This window comes from Pinus tabuliformis, chromosome Q, assembly GCF_031772625.1.
Source record: "Pinus tabuliformis cultivar Carrire ecotype Pingquan chromosome Q, CPIR1, whole genome shotgun sequence".
In the NCBI taxonomy this organism is placed as follows: domain Eukaryota; kingdom Viridiplantae; phylum Streptophyta; class Pinopsida; order Pinales; family Pinaceae; genus Pinus; species Pinus tabuliformis.
Genome location: NC_142296.1, coordinates 54,281,953 through 54,301,737, shown reverse-complemented (window position 1 = coordinate 54,301,737; position 19,785 = coordinate 54,281,953). Strand labels below are relative to the sequence as shown.

At 37.1% G+C, this 19,785-nt stretch overlaps 1 protein-coding gene across 2 annotated transcripts in view; it reads left to right on the top strand.

Moving 5' to 3' along the window:
• Positions 1-19,785, top strand: part of LOC149218267 (putative plastid-lipid-associated protein 10, chloroplastic) — a 32,724-nt gene that overhangs the window by 3,428 nt on the left and 9,511 nt on the right. The window lies entirely within an intron of this gene.

The window sequence follows — 19,785 nt, the reverse complement described above, 5'->3', positions numbered from 1 at the left end:
TATGTATTCTTCTTCTGTGCTAGATAGAGCAATAGATGGCTACCTCTTGCTGCTCTTGAAGCAGCTTTGTTGCTTGTTACAGCAAAATCTGGCATCGCTAGTGCAAAGCCTCACTAGGAAAAGCTACCAGTGTCACCTCCACAACTATTTGCCTCATATTTACTAAGGAAATGGTCCTCACACGGGAGGCTTTTCGGTAAGCACTAGAAATCAAGTAACCCAAGAACAACCCAAGCTAAATGCCCTTTAGGATGCTTACAATGAGATGTCCACTTGGAATAGGTTTAGTGAATTAGGGCTTGAATGGATATGGATAATAATGCTTGCGTTTTTGCTAAGAAGGGTTTTGTTAGTGTTGGGATAACTTAATTTAACTCACCACAAGTAAAGTCCCAGAAGCAAGAAACCCTAGGGAATTCTATGGCTGTTATAAACTAGGGTTTTAAACCTAGAAATATTGCAGCAATGCAATTAACCTATAACAGCCCCGAAATAAGTCCCTAAGAGATTTAGTCCTCAATGGGCTAATTTGGAGATAAATCTAGGTCAACTTACAACAAATTTTTGCTGTTAGAAAGGGTGCTATAGTCTCACAAAGGGTGACATCAGCCTTAAAATATGGCTGAAAAATGATGTAATTTTAACGCAATAAAATGGCAATTTAACACTCTTCAACAGGAGAAATATCAATCATGTGCTTTATAAGGCTATAATGAAATGATTTTGCTGTAATATCACCTAAATTTACCATAAGAAATTAAAAAAAGAAAAGAAAAATGATGACCATTTTCAAGGAAACCATGCAAACCCTAGACTGCTAGTGCCTTCCAGCATTAGAGCATATGGAGAAAATTATGAAAAACATTTATTTCTAGGGGCCAAAGTGATGATCCTAGGGCACTAGTGAAAGATAAATACTCTTGAATTTCACCTTAAATAAACCTAGGTGTTGTACTCCTTTATGAAGAATACCAATTAGGGTTTAGATGTTAATCAAAGGTAGACTTAGAGAAGGGTACACCAATAGTTTTCAATAAGAATACCCAAAGCAAAACATTCATATTCTACATATACGCATAAGAAAATATGAAGGAATCTATCCTTACCTCATAACCATTATGAAAACCCTAGCACCATTCATCATAGAAGAGAACCATCATCCAATGTCATTAACCCTAGAAAAATTTCAACCTCCTTCACCTATCCATAGTGCACAAATAGAGAAGAGTAAAAGTAGAATAGAGAAGTATACCCAATGAAGAGTGATGATCCAAATAGCCTAAGAGCTCCCCTTATTTATACAAACCAAGGGTAGGCAAGCGCTTAGGTCCAAATTAGGCTAAAATCCCTCAACAACATAAAATGATAATAATGTCATACTTTAAAGTTTAGGGTCATAAGCCGACCCTTAAATTAGCCTCAAATAGAATAATATATGCTAATTTAACCCACACGTATGAGTAAGGGAGACAAAAGCTGTGATGTCATCGCCATGAGGGCTAGGATATCCCAAAAGTCATGTCTCTAAGCAAAAGGTCATGCTTCCTCAACCAATAGGCATGAAGTAGCCCTCAAGGCTCCTCCAAATGATGAAATAAGCTCCCACACACGTTGAGCGCTAGGACCAGGTGGAATGAACAAAGTTCGTTATAGCAGGGTAAACACTCCAAAAGACTTGGAATATAAAGATCTCCATTGAGATACAAGAATATATATTAAAATGTATGAATGAGAGTGATGATACAATTGCGAGTGAGAGTCCTGTATATATAGTCAGGTAAGTACTCTTTCACGAATGGTCATGTCTGTAGAGACATGCCTCTTCACTACTAATTATTAGTTAATTAATCATTGTTTATGTCTATTATTATTTATATTATTTTTACTATTTTTTATATATTTTATTCATAACATTGTTTTCCTTCTCAAAAAGCTTTGTCCTCAAAGCTTACAGATGAAAGGCTTGATCACTTTTTTCTAAGGACAAAGCTTACTGATGAAAGGCTTGATCACTTTTTTCTATTTCGAATGTATTCTTGTCTCGGAATTGTCATCTTCGTCGAAACAAGATGATATGATCCTCTAAGTGATAAACAAAACTCCCGCACTGAGAATGGATCTGACCATCCTAAATTAATCTTCTGTGGAATCTTGTGGTTACTGGATACTTTGTGTGAATTGTTATCACAAGACTAAATTGTACTGACATTAGTAGGCTTCGGAACATAAGTTTGTTATTTATGTTCAGAGTGATACAGATTTGTAGATTGATTGAGATCTAAGTCACAGGACACGTCCTCCAAGGTCTCGTGTCCCGTATTTTACGTGTCGGACACGAAAATGGCCCTAAAACGTGTCGAAAACGTTTTTCATCGTGTCCTGTAAAATGTAAAAGTATTCGCCCGTTTTTGTCGTGTCTTGCATCTGGAAAACGCGTATTCCGTTGATAGAAAACGTTGCTTGCATAAGCTGTAATTTTTTTTGAAAGAAACAAATAATTTTTGAGTGCGGCAGCTGAATGATCAAGTCTAGGCCCTAGTATTGATATGCTATTCATGGTAATGTTAAATTCTTAAAGTAAAAGTGACATTCTCCTTAATCTTCATTTTCATCCTTTTACTTAAATTTCTAATATTACCATGAAATGACTCAGGATGTTTGAGAGTGGTTCCGGCCTCATTGGATTTCATATGGAGAAAGTAGAATTTTAGATTTCATTCAAATGCAGCAGACTTATCAGTTTTTCAGGATTTCAGGATTGGGAGATTGTAATGTTTCCAGGTGACACCACCTGCCCAGGCTACCCTTGCCACCAGTAGAGGACGTGGTCTACCTCCTATAGCTCCTACTTCTAGTTCTTCAGCTTCTAGAGCATAGCAAACTCCACTGCCAACTCCACCAGCACCAGCATCTACAACTAGAGGGAAAGGGAAAGCTGTGGCATTTTCTCGCAAGAGGGGCAGAGGAAATCAGTAAGATTAGACTCTAGTTATTTTCTTATGTGCTTGTAAGTTCTACATGAACAATGAACATTGAATATTCAAGAATCAAGACCAAGCATATCACATTCTAATTTCTAAATAGTAAATTTTGATTCTATTTATTTTTTAAAGTGAACTATGAACTTTGAGAAGTAATTATATTTTAATTTGATTAGATAAGCTGCAACCTGCAATTTAATATGGATAAAAAACTATATTTCGGTATATATATATATATTTTATTAAATATATATAAAACGTGTCCCCCGTGTCCTGTTTCCAGGTCGTGCGCGTTTCGTATTGAATACTCGTATTTACGTGTCCTCCGTGTCTCGTGTCCTCATGTCATGTGACTTAGATTGAGATGTTTGTTCCTGTGATTCAGATGTAGATAAAGAGTTCCTTTGATTTGTCTTTCCCCTATCATGTGTGTGGCGGTATTCTGATTTACTTTAGGTGACGATGTTGTTGAGTTGGTTATAGAACCTTCACTTGGGATGTTTATCATCTGAATTGCAACATCTAAGTGTGTTTTTTCTTCAATTGATTTGCTTTCTTCTTGAGTTGTGATATTCACTGGATCAATATTATTCCTTTCTCTTCAAATTGGACTTCCACATTCGATGTTTTCTTCTCGATAAGCTGTTGTATCTTGTTTTCCAATGACTTCTTGTCCTTTTTATGCTTCTTAATTTGCGTCAGTAGTTTTTCACTATGGTCTTTAAGTCGCGAAACTTCTTCATTTTTTTCAGCAGCGATCTTGTCAACTTCTCTTTGCATATTTTGTAGTACTATTTTACCTTCTTGAAAAATTACTTTTGAGATATCTAGCATGTCTTCTGGTATTACTGAATTTGGCTTCACTGTAAGATCTTGTAGCGTTATTTCTTTTTCTTTTAGTAAGAAAATGTACATGACCCTCTTTTTATATATTTTTTCTTTAATCCTTTCTTTTTATTTGTTTTTTTTTTTAATTATTATTATTTTTGTTTTATATATTTTGTTTTTTTTGTTTTTATATTAAATTATTTCTACTTTGATTTTTTTTGTTCTTTCGGATATTTTCTCTCTCTATATTGACTGTCCTTTTTTTCACTCTTTTATTTTATTTCATATATATGATTTTTTAGTTTTGTTTTTAGTAATCTCTTTTGTTCTTTTTTTTTTTCTTTTTAATTTAAATGGCCAAAGGCCTGATGGTGAATCCGGCAGAATAGAGAACCTCCAACGTTATGTAGCGAAAGCTTTGATTACGAAAACAACAAGGTTGACAACAAATTAATGGCCAAAGACCTCGACCAGACGTGGCTATGATACCAAATGGAACGAATAAAACTCGTGTACTCAGAGGAATGCTCTGATACCAAATGGAACGAACAAAGCTCATATACTCAGAGGAATGCTCTGACACCAAATGGAACGAACAAAGCTCGTATACTCAAATGAATGCTCTGATACCAAATGGAATGAACAAAGCTCGTTCTTCAAGTTAAATACTCCAGAAGACTTGGAATATGTAGATCTCTATTGAAGAGACAAGAATATATATTAAAATGTATGAATGAGAATGATGATACAATTGAGAGTGAGGGTCCTGTATATATAGCCAGGTAAGTACCCTTTCACGAATGGTCATGTCTGTAGAGACATGCCTCTTCACTACTAATTATTAGTTAATTAATCATTGTTTATGTCTATTATTATTTATATTATTTTTACTATTTATATATATATTTTATTCATAACACTAGGAGTGATGCCATCTCTCCAATGCATAATGTCCTCCATCTTGAAGGTGTGATAGGCCCTCCAAAGGGTTATGCCAATCTCTCCAAGATGAAACATCTAAGCAAGCTTCCATGTCCAAGGTAAGGTGCATGATGTCACAAGGGTACATGCTGCATCATCATGGGTTGGATGCCCCATCTTTATGTAGTTAATGTCTTGATGAATCTGTGCAATGTCTTGGGTTTAGGAGAGTGAGGGATGTCGATGGATCATTAATATGTCATCAACATGGTTTGTGTCCACCTGGAATCCCTTTAATCTAAGATGAATGTACGTAAAGCAATTTCCTAGGACTTGTATACTTGGATCAAAACAACTCCATGTATTCCTCAAGCAAATGTCAACATCATAAATACAAGGGTCCTCAGAAATATATGACATAGACCATACTTAATGTCTAAGACAAGATTAAGTACTTCACTTTAGGTCTAACCCTCCTATCTCATAGTAGTTTACAATATTATATAAGTTGTCCAATTTTTGTGATGAGTCATCATATGCTTCTGTAAGGTGCTTCCATCCCAAGGAGAGGAACAATTACTAGGCCAACCCATCAATTGGTTGGTGCAAGTGATTAATGACATGGTTTGGGGTCTACTTCATGGAGCATGCCATTGTCTTGTACCAAGCTATGAAGCTCGCCACATCCTTGAGTGTTATAATGTGAAGAGGGAGCAATCATGGGGTCTAAGTTACTCCTTTTTTTGGCCTATTTTTATCACTCCTCATGGGCACCTTTTTCATCATTAATTTACATATGAAGTTTGGATTATAGGCTTTCATTGATTCATCATAATGTTTATTGACCCCTTAAAGGTGAAGTGGTTCCTTGTTCATTGGGGTAGGGATATTCTAAGTTCATTTCATTTAGATAGATGATGATTTAGCCAAGAACTGGATGAGGGCTAATGAGGTTAGGCTAGGCTTTTGTCGATGCTCTTTCTTTTATCTTGTTGAGCTAATTTATTAACACAAATTAACACAAGTATTCATTATCAATCCAGGTTTGTAAAACTTGGAGGCATGTCCACAATGTATGGATATCAGATGTAGCCAAGCTTAGAAGATAAAATATAAGGATTTAAGGAAGTGCATATTACAAATATAAATCTATTTAAACAATTTCTAATTCACTTCTGCAATATATGTGAGATGAAGTGGCTCTTAACTTAAGAGATCCATTTGTGTCCTTCTTCTACAATATTGCTTAATGAATAGAAATAAAAAATCATTAATTAACAACAACTCAAGATGCATGAATAAACAATGAAGGAGACTCCTAACTTAAGAGATCTTTGGTATTCCTCATCACAATTCACTCATCATTATGCTATTGTTAGAAAACTGAAATTGCATAAAACTGCTTAAACACACTAAAGATGAATTCTAGTTTTGATCCATTAATTCAACAGAAGGAGGATTTAACTTGAACCCTTTGTTGTCCCTTCTTATCAAAGTGATAAACAAACTAAGATTCATCAACAATATAAATCATTACTCATCAATTCAAGTAAGAAAATCTGAAACAAAACAAGTAAATAATTCTGAAGCAACTAGTACATGAAAATTAAGCTAGTTTAACAATGAAGTGTACTTAGCTTGGAGTGGGGGCCCTCCACCCTTGCCTTGCACACTTGAGGATGCTATCAACTACTGAAACTTCAGTCACTCATCCACACCAATGAACAACAAAATGGAAGTAGAACAAGTTCTTCAAATTAACTTCAAATATTCAAATGTCTCAGCATAAAGTTATACAAAAACTACACACATAAGCCTTCAAAGTTTTGGCTTTAAATAGAAGATCATGAAACAAACTGATATAAAGTCTATCTAACAACTCTATCTACTCATATCCATCTATCCAAGTCGAATCCATCCAATCTATCACTAAAAATATGGACAATCCCATGAAATCACAAAACTGCCCTATTTCCTAGGGATTTTCTGGATGACTGGTCATGTTTGACCAGCTTTGACCGGGCCTGATTTAGCTTGTTTTGACTGAACCAATTGGAGTTAGTTCAGTCCTAGTTCCCAAGCTTTCCATTCATGTATCTAGCTTGAGCCCAGGTGTCTTGCAAGTATGACATCCATATAGCTATTACGGGAATTTCTGATTTTGTCCAAAAATTGCACTTGAAATTGCAAAATTAAAATTAAATACTTGAATGTACATAAAATACATCAAAATAAGGTGGATGTGATGGGAAATGGATGGATAATATAAGAGTTAAGTAAGTTTCCTTAAGAAAAAATGGACCAAAACTAAGGGCCAACATATCCCTACCACCTTTTTTGCATTTTAACATTCGTCTAATGTTTTTTCTTTTCTTTCTGCTGCATCGACCTCTTTGTGCAAGGTTTTTGAGCCCCTACTAAAGGACGAGGAAAACAGGGAACCAACATGAGTGACAGATAGCAATCAACCTGAAGATGGGATGATGGGGAAGATGGAAGGTGTTAAGTATGGATTACCGTGTGTTGACCACTTTGTGTCAATGACCCCATAAGCAGTACATCCCTTTTTCGCAAAAGGGATCTATCATGTTCGAGTGTTTGCGCCTTTCAGATTTCATCATTAGTCAACAATTTTGTAAAGATGTCAACCAATTCTACATATATATAATGTAAATAATCCTAGTATGACCATGTCTGTATGTAACAGCCTAGGTAAACCTATGGTTTTGGTGACAATCTCTATTCTAGGAGGTTTTTTGTCTCACTGATTCATTTATGTCTCTAGACACAAATGATCGACAGAGTTTTGCTCTCCATTTTTACTCCAAAACTAGAATGGGTTTTGTCGCTAAAATCTTAGGCGAGTCCTAGTGTTTTAGATCGAGTCTATGTAAAAGTGATTTGGGAATAATCCTAGCTAATTGGCTAGTTTATTTTATTACAAATCACTTGGTCTACTGGATATATTTTGTGTCACAATAATGAGTATATTTTGAAGGTCTATAACGAACGGGTTTTCCCCTTCATGAATTAAATTGTAATGTCTTGACGTAAAATATATTTAGTGCATGGTCCCTCACAATTAGACTACATGGCTAGATATTAGAGGGTTGAAAAAACTATTAATCCCCTTATAAGTCAATTAATTAAATTTTCTGGCAAAATGAATTAAATCCTAAGCCAAAAATAATTAATTGTGTCCTAAGTAAAACTAATGGTGAAAATCGTGGGTTTTAAAGAAGTTAATTTTTGGAAGTCCCCGACCAAGGGAATATTGAAGAAATCAATAAATTTTGGACCCTTGTGCCTTAGTGGTTAAGTCAAAATCAAAATTTTGAGGAAATTAACTCAAAATAATTAATTTTGAGTTAATTAAAAATCAATTAAATGAAAAATTCGTTTTTTCTTCAAAAATTAAATAATTTCGACTGTGATGATTAAAGATTAATTAAATCTTTATGAACGGTCAAGATTAATTTGACAGGAATCAAGCCAACTAGCTGTTGGAGGTTTTACCTATAAATTAGAGGTCGATGTCAGTCTGTTTTTTCATCCGATCTTTGAATCGTGTACTAAGCTCTCAAGCTCTCTTGTATACATTTTGGAATAAATGCAAAAGTCTTTGGGGTTTCAAGTGTGGTGGTGTTCCTCTTCATGAATCTATGGTAACATTGTTTTAATTTCTGCTTAATATTATGTGAAAACTATCAATCAATAACTCTCTTAGAATAATTTGAATACAATATCTTATTCAGTTTGTTAGGTCTAGAGTAACATTTTTAATTTTGATTGCAGTAGTAGGTATCTTTATTTCTTCATAATTTTATCGTTGTTCTATTTCTCTACTTGGTTTGATGGTTGATCTAGTGTTTGCAGAAGATCTCTCAGGTTTTCTTTGAGCGTTTCAGATAGTCCTCGGTTGGACCAGCCAACTCTCGACATATATTTTCTAAAGAGCCTACCTCACATAAGCTCCATGATTTATCTAACGATAACTTTATTTATTTATATATTTGTTTTTTTTTTTTTGCAGGGTGTTTTGGGGTTAGTACCTCTCTAAAATTTTAAAATATTTTAAATATTTTGTTGAAAATTTGATAGATTTGGCTAGTAAGAGTCTTAGATTATCAGATCTGGGAGCAGAGTTGGACTCATATTCTTCAGATTTGATAGATCTGCAACCTTTGTGCATAGATCTGTAACTTTTTTTTAGATCTGAAAATTTTCTAACTTGGTTTTCTGGGGTTTTATTCATCTGGGATCTGGGTATTTTTTTGTTTGTTTTTGTTTTGCAGGTGCAGATCTGAAGGAAAATTTTAATTTGAAACCAGATTTAGACCCTGGGGCCTGGAAGGCAAGATATGGCTTCAATACCATTTTGCAGGGACATTATTCAAAGTTAATTTTCCGAGGGTTTCAAATTTAGATATGAGGATTTTATAAGTTTTTTTGAGAACAAATTTGAAGTAGAAGTATATCATTTTGAAAAAGGAATTTTTGGAATTTTTTTAAGGTTCTTGGGCTACCATTTGCTGCCTGTAAGCCCTTCAAATGTCCTCTGTTGCCTTGTTCTGCATTTTTCTTCTTGCAGATCCCTTTGTTTCTCTGAAATCACAGTTCTTTTTTCTCTTTGCCTTTTTTTTCTTTTGCTTCTTTTCTCTGCATCTTACCTTTTCTCCGCGGCCCTAAGTCGTCTTTCCTCTTTCCCTCTGCGCCGCCTTTCCTCTCCTCATGCCCCCGTTTTCTTCCTTTCTCCTCTCCTTGTGTCCCCATTTTCTTCCTAACTCGCGTGAACTCTTTCCCTCTCGACTTGCATACCAACCTCACCCTCGAATCCTTCACACGTGCTCCTCTCCTCTCCGCGTCGCGATCCTCTTTGCGTCCTCTTCATCCCTTTGCTGTTGCCTGCAAAACCTCTCCTCCACTATCATTCTGCCCAAGCTCCTTTCCCTCACGACTTCCCTTTTTTCTTTGTTTTAATTTTTGTTAGCTTGAAGTCTCTAATGAAATCAATTTTTTTTTTTTTTTTTAAATTTTGCTTGCTTTTCCTTTTTTTTTTAAAAATTTCGATTTTTTTTAATGATTTGGCTTTCAATTTTTTTTTTTTTTTGGTTTAAAACAAAAGAAAATCTTAAAATTATGATTTTCATTTTGGGCTTTAAAAAAAGAATTAAATTTAAAGGAAAACTTAAAAGGCTTCAACAATTTCAAATTTTTATGTGGCCTTTGGCCCATTAAAATTTTTAATTAACTAAGCATTTTTCTCATATTTGCCACATTTAAAATTTTTCTTCATTCATGAACTTTATCACATTAAAATTGCCAAAGGAATAATTAAATTTTTAATCTAAAGTTCCTTTTGGGGTTTTTGTGTTAGGAGTTTGAGGCTTCAAATTTTTCAAAAGGGAAAATTTTGTGGTGTTAATTTTTTAAAATTTCTCTATAGTCAAGACACATTTAAATATTTTTTAAATCATCTCTAAAATTTGACTATAGGAAAACAAGAAGTTTTTTCTGGATTGAAACATTTGAGGAATTTATTTTAAATTCGGAATTGTTTGAAGTATCTAGCGTTTGAATTTCATGGTTCTACATGGTAATTAATTTTTCGAAATTCAATTGCTCAAGTCTTTTGCATGCTAAGGATTTTTATACTTGACATCTATTGAGATTGCTTGTCATTTAATTAATTCTAATCATGGTTTAATCGCTTGAATTATTGGATATTTATTGCATATTAATTTTTTGCGAATATTTCAAGTAATTATTAAGTACTCTTTCATGGAATTGTGATAAATTGCATATTTTTTTATTCTTAAACTGAGTATTATATTTGAGCATCCTATAATTGGCATTGATATTAAATTGTGAAAAAGATTTTGTTCTCTTTGAGCTATAATCACATTATCTAGATAAATTGAAGTGATAAGTTTGTGATTTAATTGGGCATTACATTGTGATATTTTAAGCATATTGCTGAGAAATTTATCTTTCAATCATTGTCTAGTGGAGTGAATATTGATTTTGGCATTTAAGGTTGGCATTTAAGTCAAAAGTAAATCGTGGCATAAGCACTTTCAATGCTTGAATCTAGCTTCATCATCTTCTAACTGTTTCATGCATTTTCATATTAGGTTAACCTTGCATAACTTAAATTTATTTCCAAGCATAAGCTTGGTCGATAGAGAGATAGGTACCCATCCATCTTTGCTTGAGAAGCTTGTTTTTAATAGTACTTAAAACGGTGACCTTGCAGTCGCCAAAGCCACAATTCTCTGTAGTGCCAGGGGCACCGAGTATGTTAGATTTTCAGAAGAGGTATCGTTAATCACCTTATCTTCTCTCTGCCATTTACTACGGAATCAGGCTCAATATAGAAATGATCGAAGGGTAAACACTTAGATATACATTTAACTAAAATTTACTAAGATTCATACATCTCACATTAGCTTTATGATCTGCACTTCATATAAGATAGTTATTTATTCAAATAGCAATTGTTCATCAATTACTTGGTCCTAAATTGTAGAAATTCTCACTGTAGATTAACCTGATTATGCAATATAACTAAAGAAAAATACTTAATCTACTTCTACAATCAAACTTGCGGAAGCTGAATCAATTTGAGCAAGATCAAGCAGAACACATATAACAGAGAAGAAGAATCAATACACATGAAACACAGAAGAATACTCTGGGGAAAGCCTCAGCTAAAAACTCGGTATCTGTATTATCATACAAGTGGAAATATCTCAGGATTACACACAACTTTAGCTCTCAGTACAATCCCTCTCTCTACTCATAGACAGAATAGACAACTCATATGCCTTCTCCTCTGCCCTCCAAGCCTCCTATTTCCTTACGCTGTTTTCCCTGGGTGTTCCAGCTGTAACCTTATGTGACATTGATCTCACACACTGCTCCAACACACTGTAAAACTGCGCAAATCTCAAGGAATGAATTCCTTCTGCATGCAAGAGATTTTCTTATAGGAAAATTCTTGCAACTGATAGTACACTGTCTCTGCCTTTAATCTCAACTGGGTCTTTGTTTGAACTGACATGCATGAGTTATTTATGAGAGAATATTCAGTTATTTGGAGTACACTAGTTTGATGCATGCATGCATTAACTAATTGAACTCACAATTAGTTCTTCAAACTGTTTGGAACTAATTTAACTGGACTTAACTCCGTTAACTGAGCTAACCAATTACAACTAAAATACAACCCATCCTTATCTCCTTAATTAAGGGATAACTTCCTCAATCAAAGGAATAACTGTTGCATGACTTCACAAAAACTTCTAGCTTGAATTTCTCCAACTAATTAACTCAAGATGGATTAATTAATTATTTTCCAAGCAGTTGATGAGACTAAATTCGAATTTTAATTCTCAATTTTGATTCAAGGACAAATTAAAATTGGAATATTCTTGTTGTTACATTTCAACACTCCCTCTCAACAAGAAAGGGATTGCTCGAATTTACACTTTGACAATGCCTTAGTCAAAATGTCAGCATCTTGCTCCTCGATCGAAATATACTGCAACAACATGATCCTCCTTGCCACACAGTCTCTGAGATGATGATACTGAATGTCGATGTGCTTGGACCTGTCATGAAATACTGGATTCTCAGAGTTTGATACAACTCTGATTATCACAATAGATCATAGTTGGATCCATCCTCTGATCAAACAAACCAACTAGAATTTTCCGCATCTAAATGGCCTCACATGCTGCCTGACTTGTAGCCATGTATTCAGCCTTTGCCGAGCTGAGTGCAACCGACCTCTGTTTTTTGCTGTACCAAGAAATTGCGGTTGACCCAAGGTTGAAAATTCCTCCTGATGTGCTCTTCCGATCTAATGGACTCCCTGCCCAATCTGCATCTGTGAAGCCCTGTAGCTTCACTCCCTCTATCCGTTTGTACCATAATCCATATTGAGATGTGCCTCTGAGGTATCTCAAAACATGCTTAGTCGCCTTTCAAAACATCTTGGTAGGCTAAACCATAGCTTGACTCAGCTGGTTCACTGCATAGCACAAATCTGGTCGTGTGTTCACTAAATACATCAGTGAATCCACAAGCTGCCAATACACAGTAGCCTCTACTACTTTTCCTGAAGTAGCATCCTCCTTCCTCCAGTTACCTGCTAGACGAGTCTGCATGGGCTTGCACTTCTCCATGTGGAATCTCCTGAGTATCTCATTGGCATACTTGCCTTGAGACACAAACAACTCCCCATCCTTCTGCCACACTTCCATGCCAAGGAAGTAGTGCATGAGACCCATGTCTTTCATCTCGAATTCTCTTGGAAGGTCCTCCTTGCAAGACATGATCAACTGATCATCACCTGTCAATATGAGATCATCAACATAAAGAACAATGATCAACTGCTTAACTTTTACCATGATGTGGTACAGGTTCGCATCTGCTTCATTCTTTGTGAAGCCCAACCCAGTGAAGTAGTTGTCGATCCTGGTGTACCAAGCACGAGGTGCTTGCTTCAGCTCATACAAGGTTCTCTTGAGTCGACACACATGCGACTCACGATCAAAGGTCTCAAAACCTTCTGGTTGCTCTATGTACACCTCTTCCTCAATCTTGCCATTGAGGAATGCAGTCTTCACATCCATCTGATGGATCTTCCAACCCATCTGTGCTGATAGTGCCAACATTGATCTGATAGATGAGTACCTTGCTACAAGAGCAAAAGTCTCATCATAGTCGATCCCCTCGACCTGTGAGAAACCACGGGCAACAAATCTTGCCTTATGTTTCTCCACACTACCATCAGCAACTTGCTTTACCTTGTAAAGCCAACGGGAACTCACAACTGACTTGTTCTCCGGTCTTGGAACCACATCCCAAACACTGTTCCGAACTATGGAGTCATACTCCTCCACCATAGCATCAACCCAAATCGGCTGCTACACTGCTTCCTCAAAGGAAGATGGCTCAATCTCAACACATTCCCCAACAAGGGCCATGTATCCAGTGTACCTATCAGGTGACCTCCTCTGTCTGCGTTGAGAAGATGGTTCTCCCACATTCTCTCTTGCATCTGACAACAATCTGTCAGCTTCTCTTGTGCGCTTCTGTCCCTCTCTGGAAGACTCTGCTTAAGTGGATGTCTCCACTCATCAGTTTGAGGCTCCTCCTCCTTATGAACCAAAAGTTCCTTCATAGCCTGTAGTTGGAGCTCCCTCTCAAGGGGAACTCGCATGGCCTTCTACTCATCGAACTTGAGATCTTTGCGAATCACTGTCCTCCGACTGGTAGGCAAGTACACCCGATAGTTGTGGGGTGTATCAGTGTACCCCACAAGTATCCCCGGACCCCAACTCAGCTGTCGGCTCAAGTTTCTTCCGAGCATCCTTGGTCACATGGCAATATACCGATGAGCCAAAGATCCTGAAGTGACCCACATCTGGTCTCTTCCTGGAGAAAGCTTCCTTTGGTGTCTTCATCCCAAGAATGTGATGCAGGCTTCTATTCTACAAATAGACGGTTGTGTTGCATGCCTCAGCCCACAAATGAAGTGGTAGGCGGTTAGGCCTTGGTCATGCAGCATCGCTCGAACTGCCCCCACAATCGTTCTGTTCTTCTTCTTGGCCACCCCATTCTGCTGTGGGTTATGAAGTGCCGTCAACTCCTGTTTAATTCCTTTCGTTGCACATAAGTCTTTAAACTCTTGAGAGACATACTCTCCACCATTGTCGCTTCTCAAGGCCTTGATCTTCTTCCCTGATTCTTTCTCAACCAAAGCTTTGAACTCATAAAACTTTGAGAAGGTTTGATCCTTCTTCTGCATGAAATAAATCCAACATTTACGAGAAAAATCATCAATGAAAATCACATAATACTTTTGCTTCGCGGTGGATGCTGTCGAGAATGGTCCACACACATCAGTATGAACTCCCTCCATGATTGCTTCAGCTCGACTGTCTCGATCATGAAAGGAAGACTTGGCATACTTTCCCAAGGCGCAACCTTTGCATGTGTCTACTTGCTCAAGTTTACCTTTGGGAAGTCCGGTAGAGATCTGCTGCATTATCTTCAAGGCCCCATGATGCAAGTGGCCCAACCGTCTATGCCATAACTCGCCAATGTCTTGGCTTTGCACCAATTCTGCTTTCGAACTCAATGCAGCACAATCATCTACCTCTAGTTTGTAGAGATTCTTCACTCGAATCCCAATCCTCTTGGTTTGACCTGTGGCTATGTGTATCAGGAACGCCTTTCCTTTACTGAAGACAACATTGTAGTCTTTGTCTTCCAACATCGCCACTGATACCAAGTTCTTCATCAGTCCAGGCACATACTTCACATTTGTCAAGGTGAGAGGAGCTCCATGCTCCCTCTGAAAAGTAACCGTGCCCACTCCTGAAACACTGTACTTCTTGTCGTCACCCATCTCTATGCGCATTTTGAGGTCTTTCTCCTCCAAGGTACTGAACAAACTTTTATCGCCGGTCATGTGGAATGAGGGTCCACTGTAAAATCCAATTCGAACTGAGAGGCCAGTGCCTCACCTTCTGATCCTTTCGAGGATCCCTTCTTGGATTTCTTCAATGGACAATTTGTAGCATAATGGCCCACCTCATGACAATTAAAGCATCTCACTTTAGATTTTTCAATCTTCTTCCCTCCATGAGAAGAAATCGATTTGGAATGGGAAGCCTTCCCTTTCCCTTTCCTTGCCTTACTTGCTAAGGCTAGATTTTCTTCTTCATCATGCTTAGATGAAGAACCATCTCTTGTGCTCCTCCCGATCTCCTCCTGCATCAGATCCGACCACAGTGGTTCCCAATCCGGTAGTTTCTCTCTTCCATTCATAGAGTCTTGGTAGCTATGCCAGCTCTTTGGAAGACCGAGGAGAGCAAGGCTCACCATATCATCATCGACTGTTGTTATTCCCACACTACCAAGCTCATCTCTGCAGGTGGTGAGCTTGTTCAGATATGTAGAAATAGTGTTGCCCTTCTCACACTTGATTTTCTGAAGCTTATCCTTGAGTGCCAGTTTCCTCTGGTCGCTACTGTTCTGATATAGGTCCTTCAATGTCTTCCACATTGAAAACGGAGTCTCCTAACCATGGAGACTCAAAACAATATGGTCTCGAACTCCCTCCAGAAGAATCTGCTTTGCCTTCGCCACACACTTCTTCCATTCCGCCAATTCTTGTGCATTAGTTGCAGCTAGCTTGGGGATTTCTTGATCAATGAAATCCTTCAAACCATTGTCTTCTAATACCGCTTCCATGCGATCCTTCCATGCTATGTAATTCGAGCTGCCATCCAGTGCATACTCGAGTCTCAAGCCATTGAACGCCATTGGTGAACTTTGAGGTGTGATAAGAATTCGATTTTGTACCTGCAATCAAGAACTTCAAACTTTGAATTTCCCTTCTTCAGTATACTGTTCACAGTTCTGATCACCTTTGCTCTGATACCATGTAGAAATTCTCACTGTAGATTAACTTGATTATGCAATATAACTAAAGCAAAATACTTAATCTACTTCTACAATCAAACTTGCGGAAGCTGAATCAATTTGAGCAAGATCAAGCAGAACACATATAACAAAGAAGAAGAATCAATACACATGAAACACAAAAGAATACTCTAGGGAAAGCCTCAGCTAAAAACCCTACTATCTGTATTATCATACAAGTGGAAATATCTCAAGATTACACACAGCTTTAGCTCTCACAGCTATCCAGCTCTCAGTACAATCCCTCTCTCTGCTCATAGATAGAATAGACAACTCATATGCCTTCTCCTCTGCCCTCCAAGCTTCCTATTTCCTTGCGCTGTTTTCCCTGGGTGTTCCAGCTGTAACCTTATGTGACACTGATCTCACACACTGCTTCAACACACTGTAAAACTGCGCAAATCTCAAGGAATGAATTCCTTCTGCATGCAAGAGATTTTTTTACAGGAAAATTCTTGCAATTGATAGTACACTGTCCCTACCTTTAATCTCAACTGGGTCTTTGTCTGAACTGACATGCATGAGTTATTTATGAGAGAATATTCAGTTATCTGGAGTACACTAGTTTGTTGCATGCTTGCATTAACTGACTGAACTCACAATTAGTTCCTCACACTGTTTGGAACTAAACTCAAATACAACTCATCCTTATCTCCTTAATTAAGGGATAACTTCCTCAATCAAAGGGATAACTGTTGCATGACTTCACAAAAACTTCTAGCTTGAATTTCTCCAACTAATTAACTCAAGATGATTTAATTAATTATTTTCCAAGCAGCTGGTGAGACTAAATTCAAATTCAAATTCTCAATTTTAATTCAAGGACAAATTAAAATTGGAATATTCTTGTCGCCACATTTCAACATAAATTTCATGGCAAGATAGTTGACTCCATAAGGCACTGGTATCAATCGTTTAAATCTAATCGAATCCTATAAGTCTTGCTAAATCTAAAACAAGTACTTGGTCGCTTGACTATGTCTCCCGAACTGGTTGGTTCCCAACTAGTTCTCCTTCATTCCATTTCCGTAGGGTCTACCCCCCTTAGCCTGCTGTTGGGAGACAACTTAAACGGAGAGATTGGGGATCAGGGTGACAACCCCCGATCTGAGCCATTGTCGCGGTGCCTAGACATTCTGTGCGACGACATCTTTTGGCTTCGTTGTCGGGGAGCAATTTATTGGACCTTCGCTTTACGACATTCATTTTCATCTTTTCAGTCTTTTAATCATTTCTTGTCCCATCAACGCCATATTTTTTGGCGCCATTATATTTCTTCATCTTTTCATCACCATATCTTTCGTCATCTCATTAATCCTTTCATCTGCACTTTAGCACTTGGACATTTCGGTTGATTTCTTGTTTGGGTGGCGACTCCACTTATTCATGCATTATTTCTCAAACAAGAAACCCTCTCTGGTATCCATCTACTTCTCCTTGACTAACCTTTTGGTTTTTGCCTTTTGGATCTTAGAGCTAGATACTTGTTCAAATGGCGATTCCACTTCTTTCATTTATTACAAGAATTTCTACTAGAAGCTCGCTTCTTGGGGATTTCTTGATTTTCTTAAGCAAAGGTCTCTCTCTAGCATCCATTTGGTCCCTCCTTTCCCTTTAAACAAGTCATCCATGATGACTTGTTTGCCCCGTGTCATTTTACTAACTTTCTTCATGATTTTCTAGAAGATGCCATTAATAAATTGCCTTTGTTCACGGGTAATAATGCAATCACTGCTGCAAAACATCTCTTAAAGTTTGGTCATTGTATGATAATATATTGTAGGCCTTCACGGTATAATTATGAAGATGTCAAGATGCGGCTCTTTGTCCTTTCCTTGGAAGGTGATGCTAGAAATTGGTTTCGTAATTATCTTGATAATTTTTTCGCTTCTTTACAAGACATCATTGATGCTTTTAAAGATAGATATGGAGATCAAGGTGGCTCGCCTTGTGCCCCTAGTACTATACAAAAGGATGAAAGTGATCTTGTAAAGAATCCAACTGTCAATGAAAGATTTCAAGACAATTCTCCATATCAAAATGTGCCATATTGTAGGCATTGTGAATGTTCTCATGATGAATCCACTTGTACCGTTGCAAGACAAATCCATGATAGTGGAAAAGCAGGAACAAGTTGTCAAATCAGTGTCGACAATGAAAGGGAAAATGATAAGCATCTTATTGAAGAACTAAAGCAGTTGGTTAAAGACATGCAGTTCAATCAAACACAGCTGGTAAAAAACATGGAACTTAATCAAGAAAAATTGACAGCTGATTACACCAAGGATATGAGAACTTTGTACACCAAAATAGAAAAAATGTGACGAGGAGATAGAAATCATGAAAATTAAACACTCTGATCACATAGCCACCGTAGTAGAAAAGTGTGCTCAGAAGATGGAGGCTATGAGGACCGACATGCAGAATCATCATGAGAAAGAAATGAGTACTATTCAAGTAAATCATAACACAATGATGAAGGACATGGAAGCTGCTCAGATTTCTCTTCAGAACAGATTGTTAGCCATGGAGGAAAAACAAGTGCAATTAATAAAAGATATGGAAGCTAGTCAGATGTGTCTTCAGAATAAATTGCTACCATCAGAATTGAAAAGATCACTCTTTAGGATAAGCTGCAAATGATGAAAAATGCACAAGTTCTGAGACTTTAGGTTAGATCAAAGCACAAAGGGTTTGTCACGACTCACAGATCTCCCGGTCCACTGAAGCATTTCCCATCTCATCGCAAGGAGGTTATTAAGGACAAGTCAACTTTGGTTAAGGAAGACCGAGCTTATGTATCACCATTAACAGAGTATATTTAGAGTAAGATTTGGCATACTTCAGATTCTTAAGATCTTTCGTCCAAACATCTTCAAGGTCAAGACAAGAAATATATACTGGTCTCATTGTTGACATCACAACCCACCCAGAAGAAGAGCAAAAAGAAGAAAAGCAAAACGAAGTGATTTAATGCATTTGATGGCTGAGAGCAGCTCGATTTTCGGATAAGACAAAGTCCTACAATATGTAGGATCACACATGGCACATCTGAAAAACAACCCACAGATTTGCCAGAAAGCAGGCAAATGCTCAGTATGCACTATATTGAACACACTTGATGCCACAGGGCATCCTTTGTATTGTATCTCTAACCCTACACCCTGTTAATTCAACATTTCATTTTCTAGTTAGATTAGATTTACATTTCATGTTAGTAGAATAGTTAATAAATGAAGAGCTTTTATTTTTATGTGTTTAATGTTATATGATGAATTTTGGATGGACGCTACTTATATAATCTTGTGTGCAGGTTTTGGATTCTCACATTCTTCTAATGAAGCAACGTATCCCCAAGTAGAGCTAGATGTTGACCACTCTGCGTCAACGACCCTGTAAGTAGTACACCTCTTTTTTCGCAAAAGGGATCTATCATGTTTGAGTGTTCGCACCTTTCAGATTTCATCATCAGTCGGTAGTTTTGTAAAGATGTCAATCCATTCTGCATATGTATAATGTAAATAATCCTAGTATGACCATGTCTGTATGTAACAGC